Source organism: Rousettus aegyptiacus, unplaced genomic scaffold, assembly GCF_014176215.1.
Source record: "Rousettus aegyptiacus isolate mRouAeg1 unplaced genomic scaffold, mRouAeg1.p scaffold_m13_p_16, whole genome shotgun sequence".
NCBI classification, from domain to species: Eukaryota; Metazoa; Chordata; class Mammalia; order Chiroptera; family Pteropodidae; genus Rousettus; species Rousettus aegyptiacus.
The window spans coordinates 51,488,890-51,494,235 of NW_023416291.1; the positions used below are offsets into that span (position 1 = coordinate 51,488,890).

The following is a 5,346-nucleotide window of genomic DNA, read 5'->3' on the forward strand; positions in this document are numbered from 1 at the left end:
CTTTGTAATTGTACCATGGTTCTTGGATATTCGCGCTCTCTCTCTCTCTCTCTCTCTCTCTCTCTCTCTCTCTCTCTCTCTCTCGCTCGCTCAGAGTTGGGGGCTTCACCACATGCCGTAGCCGTACGAGTCGTAGGCTGAAATTTCCTTCCTGTCCTTGGTTTCGCCTCCCTTGCCCTCACGGGTATCCCCAGAGACTCCTTTTAGAATCAGGACTGAGCCTTATAGTTCTTTCCATCTGGAATCCTGTTGTTACACGGGAGCCCCAATGATGTGATGGCAACATGCGGACCGGGGCCGGGGGGCGGTGTTCTGTGCTCGCGGCCTGTTGAGCTTGTGCCCTTGGATTGCGACCTCCTTTTCAGCTTGCTTCTTTTTTTTTTTTCTTTTTTTTCCCCCATCTTAGCTGAGAGGAAGGGTAGACAGGGCTGGAGTTAGGTATTTCCCTTCCCCCAGCTCAAGGAGGCTCTGGTCAAACCAGCGATTGTCAGACGCGGGCGAAACTGCAGTGGAGGGCGCGCCTTCGTCAAAGGGAGCAGAACGCAGAGCTCGGCACACAGCAGGTGGTGAGTGACAGCCCAGCGAGCGAAGCTCCGTCCGCGTCCGCAGCCGCTCCCAGCGACGGCATCGCCGCCTCAGCCCCGCCTCAGGTCCTCAGGTGTTAGATTCTCCTGGGAGCCCCGGTCCCCGATGCCACGAAGGTTGGGACCGCCGCCTGGGTGCACCTCAGGGTGACCGTGGACAGCCGTCTCCCAAGAGGATTCCAAGCCTGTGCAGCCACAGCTTCCCACTTAAAGAACATGCCCAGTTCTCCGAGGAAAAGCAGCTCACGAACTTCACCTGTCACTTGGCGCCTCTCCCAGAGCCCTCAGCGTGGAGCTCGGCACCCGCCAGCACCGTGACACCATGGGGCGCCTCCTGGGCACTGTGGGGGATTGGGTAGCACCCACCACCCCGTTGTGACAGCCACAGATGTCTCCAAACATCGCCAGTGTCCCGAGGGGGGCAGTTAACCCTGGATAAGAACCACTGCATTAGTGAAACCTTTTTATTGATCTTTCACATTTAAATTTAAAGTCCTTCCTAGGCCTCTCACTGGGAGCCATTTCCCTCCTGTGGAAGGCAGCTCCTGGGCAGGTGTCAGAGGACAGGCGAGGGGTGGGGACGGCAGCGCGCCCCAAAGAAGGGAGCCCACGGGCTCTTTCCCAGCCGCTAGTAGTTGTTGTCCTTGTAAAAACTCTCGATTTCGGCTTGGTACATCTTGGCCACTACGGCCCTCTTCAGCTTCGTGGTCATCCCTGTGACAGAGTCAGCACACTGGGGCCTTCCCTCCCCGACCGGACGAGGCGTCGGTGGCCAAGTTTGTTCAAGGACGCAGAGGGGTAAGTGGTGCCCGTGCGTCTGGGGGCCCTGACCGGAGCCCGGAAAAGGGGTGCAGTAGGCCGGTCCCCAAGTGCCCCGCGAACATCGGTACCACACGGACGGCGGCTGCGCCTGCGCGGGAGGCTCGTCAGAGGAGGGGCTGGTGACAGACACGGCCGCCAGGGAGCCCGGCCCCCCGCGGGAGCCGGCCCGGTCTCTGGGGCCAGGACTCTGTCCCCAGCCGCGTGCGCTCACCCAGCTCCCCGCCAGCCACGGAGAAGTCCGTCTCCAGGAGGGCCCACTTCACGATCCTGGCGCTGTCTGAGGTGGCCTCTGCGTTGGCCGCGACAATCCCCTGCCTGATGAACTCCACGACCGCGGGGTCTTCCTCATCAATGATGTCCGACAGCCTGGTGGACGGGCTCCTGAGCTGCCGGCACAGGGCGATGGCCTCGCTGGTCAGCATGTCCCGAGGCTGCCCTGTGTCCGTGTTGACCTGACACTGTCATTGAGGGGTGAGGGGTCAGGCAGCCCCTGAACTGCCGCCACACCCACGAGTGGCCCGCAGGCCCAGCTCCCCACACTGGGGGCTTGTCCTGGAGGCTCACACGTCCCTGTCACCTCGACCCTGGGAGGCTAGGCCCCCCAACCCACTGTCCAGAGGAGAAAACAAGGGCTCAGCCAGGAGGGACCTGCTCAGTGCTGCCCGGCCTCCTAGGGGCCAGAAGGGCCAGATCAGGGCCACCTGCTGTCTCTCTGGGGTCACCAGGAGCCCCCCACAGTAGGCTCCCTGGAGCTGGCACTGAGTGACTGACCACTGTGCCTCTCCCAGACTCAGTTTCCCCATCTTGGAACCAGGACGGCAGCCCCGCCCCCATCCAGCTGGCATCCCAGGTGGCCGTGTGGCTCCAGCACAGCCCCACGGTACCTTGAGCGTGAGCAGGACACACAGGTACGGGGCGCCCTGGCCCACCAGCACGGCGTAGTGGACAATGGGGATGTACTTCTTCAGCCGCTCCTCGATGGGGTTCGGGTGGATCTTCTCGCCCGACCTGAGCGTGATGAGGTCTGCACGTGGAACAGGGCGCTGTGCCGCGTCCGGCTCTCGTGGCGGCCTCGGGAGGCCAGAGGGTGCCGTCCCAAGGCAGAACGAGGGGGCGCCTGGAGCCCTGCGCTGCCCCTCGCCGCCCGGAGACCCCCGGCAGACGAAGGGCACCCCTTCCTCCGAGCTGGGCCTCAGCCCTCCAGCCCCGTGCGGTGCACAAGCCGCAGCGCTGCCCGCGGCAACCGTGGGGGCCGGAGGCAGAGCGCGGCTCGCGGCCCCCCGCTCACCCCTGGCGCTGCCCACGACGTAGAGGAAGTCCTCAGGGTCCAGGAAGCCCAGGTCCCCCGTGTGCATCCAGCCGTGGCGGTCCACCCTCTCCTGGGTGGTGGCCTCGTCGTCGAGGTACCCCATGAAGACGTTGCGGCCCCAGATGTGGATGTCCCCGCTCTCCTGCTTCTGCACCTTGGTGTAGGTCCCGGGCAGAGACTTGCCGCAGCTGGGGGCAGTGGACGGGGAGGCGCGGGAGTCACTCGGCTGGACGCCAGCCCCCCCGGGGTGGGGACACCCCTGCTCACCGCCTCTCTGCCCCCAGCACACAAGCGTTCCGATCTGTGCCTTCCTTTCAGCTCCTAGGGCCCCCTGCGCCCAAGTAGGGGGCAGTGGAGAAGGAAGCAGGCCGCGGACGCCCTGGGAGAGGGAGCCTGGCCAGCCTCAACTCAGAGCCAGGCTCGGGCACAGGGGCGCAGCACACTGAGCCCCCCGGGCCACCGGCAGGCCACGGACAAGCGCAGGGACAAGGCAAGGACAGATAAACTCGAGACACCTTTTGGGCAGAACCGAAGAGAGAATGAACACACCACAGGCAAGAGCGGGGGGCCCGCTTCTCGCCTGGCAACGGGGGGCCGGGCCTCGGCCCTTGGAGCTTCAGGTTCCTAGAAGGGCTCCCCCAGGCCGGAGACTCAGGGCGGGCCCTCGGAGCTCCTCCTGCCATCTCCCAGGACACACCCCACACGGGCTGAATCGAGTCACCCCAGATTTCCAGGTTGAGGTCCTAACCCCTAACGGGATGGAGTTCGGAAGTGGGTAGGTTCCGATGGAGCTCCTCAGCATGGGACTGGTACCTTGTAAGAGGAGACACCGGAGAGCGCGCGCCGTTTCTTGGCCGTGTGAGACCCAGGGAGGAGCCGGCCCTGCGAGCCAGGACGGAGGCCTTCGCCCAGGACCCAGGACCACGCGCGCAGGCGGCACCTGGGGCTCGGACTCCCAGCCCCGGGGACTGGGAGGAGAACTGCCGTGGTTCAGGCCCCCGTCTGCAGCGTCCGGGGCCGGCAGCCTGAGCCGAGCACCGCCCTCGAGCGCAGGGACCAGGCCTGCCTCCAGCACAGCGCAAACTCCGCGTTCAGACTCGGATGCGCCCTGAACGATTGAGCGAACAGCCCAACAAATGGACGGAGACCGGTTCGAGAGGCTTCCTGACGCTCCTGTTCTGCCAGCCGACTTCCCCTCGGCTAACCCCACGTACCGGGACCAGGGAGTGCCGACCTTGGCTCCCCACCAGAACCCCAGCGCCCCCAGCACCGCCTGCAGACAGCGGTCCACACCCACCAAAGCGAGACCAGGCTTCCCGGAAGGCAGCGCTGGTCTGTGGGGTGGAAGCTGAAGGCCGGCGCCCCGTTCGGCTGTAACCGTGGCCAGGTCACCTCTCCTTCCTTCAGCCCCCTCGCCTGCCCCCCTTTCCGCCCAGCCTGTCCACATTTGGGGGTTAAGGGGACCCCCCTGGGTGAGAAAGTGCTTTGTCCTTGGCTCCTCGTCCTGTCCTGCTGAAAGGTGCTTCCTCCACCCCCACCCCCCGAAGCCGAGTCCCTCGGGTCGGCCACCAGGCTCACCTTGGTTCAGGCTCCTCCGAGCCGTCTCAGCGAGGCCTCGGCCTTGGGCTAGGACCGCAGACTGTCAGCGCAAATGCTCTCGTCCCCCACTATGCACTGCCACCACCTCCCTGGCCCCCCGCCATCCCCCGAGCAAGTTCCTGCCCGAGAGAGCGCAGTGCTCCGGCCCAAACCCAAACCGGGGCGGCCAGACACCCCGAGACCCCTAGGGCAGTTATTCAAGAAAGTTTGCAATGATAAACCCTTTCCCTGCTCCCCGAGATGCAAAGCTACCACCCAGAACTGTCTCCTCAGGGGCCCGGGAGCTGTCCCTCTGAAATGCCGACGTCCCAGGAGGCGGCCGGCCCCCTCCGTGGTCGCTGTGGGAGGAAGGGCCCACGGCCGCGGGCCTCGCTCTGACCTGTGCCAGCCCCTCCTGTCGCAGAAGCAGCGCCCGTCTGCAAACCCACACGGCCGAGTGACCTTAGGGAGCCCGTCCCGGATCTGTGCATTCCCACCCCGTGGACTGCCGAAGCCCCCACTCCTCCCACGCCCTCGCCCGCCCCGGTCCCCCTCTGCCGGATGGAAGCCAAGTTCAGCCCGCGCTGGACCCCTCTCCCCGATGCGGTCACGTTATGGATAAGATCTGTCCCCGTCACTTTACGGGGCCGGGAGAGAAAGCCAGCACATCAGAAGGGCTGTGACTTGCTCCAGGTCCCCTGCCCCGTGCTGTTCCCCCGACACAGGCCACATCCTCCGGGAAGCGCACATGGGGCCCTGAACCCAGCCAGTGGCCACGGAGCGGCCTCCAGGATGCCCCGGCACCTCTCCCGCCCTGAACTAGGCCGACTCACATGCCTGTGAGGGGCAGCGGACAGGGCAAGGGGCGCGGAGGGCCGAGCATGGTGGGGCCGTCAGGTCCAGGCCAAGACTCCTGGGGAAATTTGAATTATGATTTTTTTTTTTAGTATAAGTATGTCCCAAGTACTAGAAAGGATATATTTATACTAAGGAAAAAATGTCGTTTATCTGAAGTCCAAACTTCACCGGGAGTCTCGTGTTTTTATTTGCTAA

At 64.4% G+C, this 5,346-nt stretch overlaps 1 pseudogene; it reads right to left on the reverse strand.

Moving 5' to 3' along the window:
- Positions 1 to 1,997: 1,997 nt before the first annotated feature.
- Positions 1,998 to 2,910, reverse strand: LOC107511078 (annotated as a pseudogene).
- Positions 2,911 to 5,346: the final 2,436 nt, after the last annotated feature.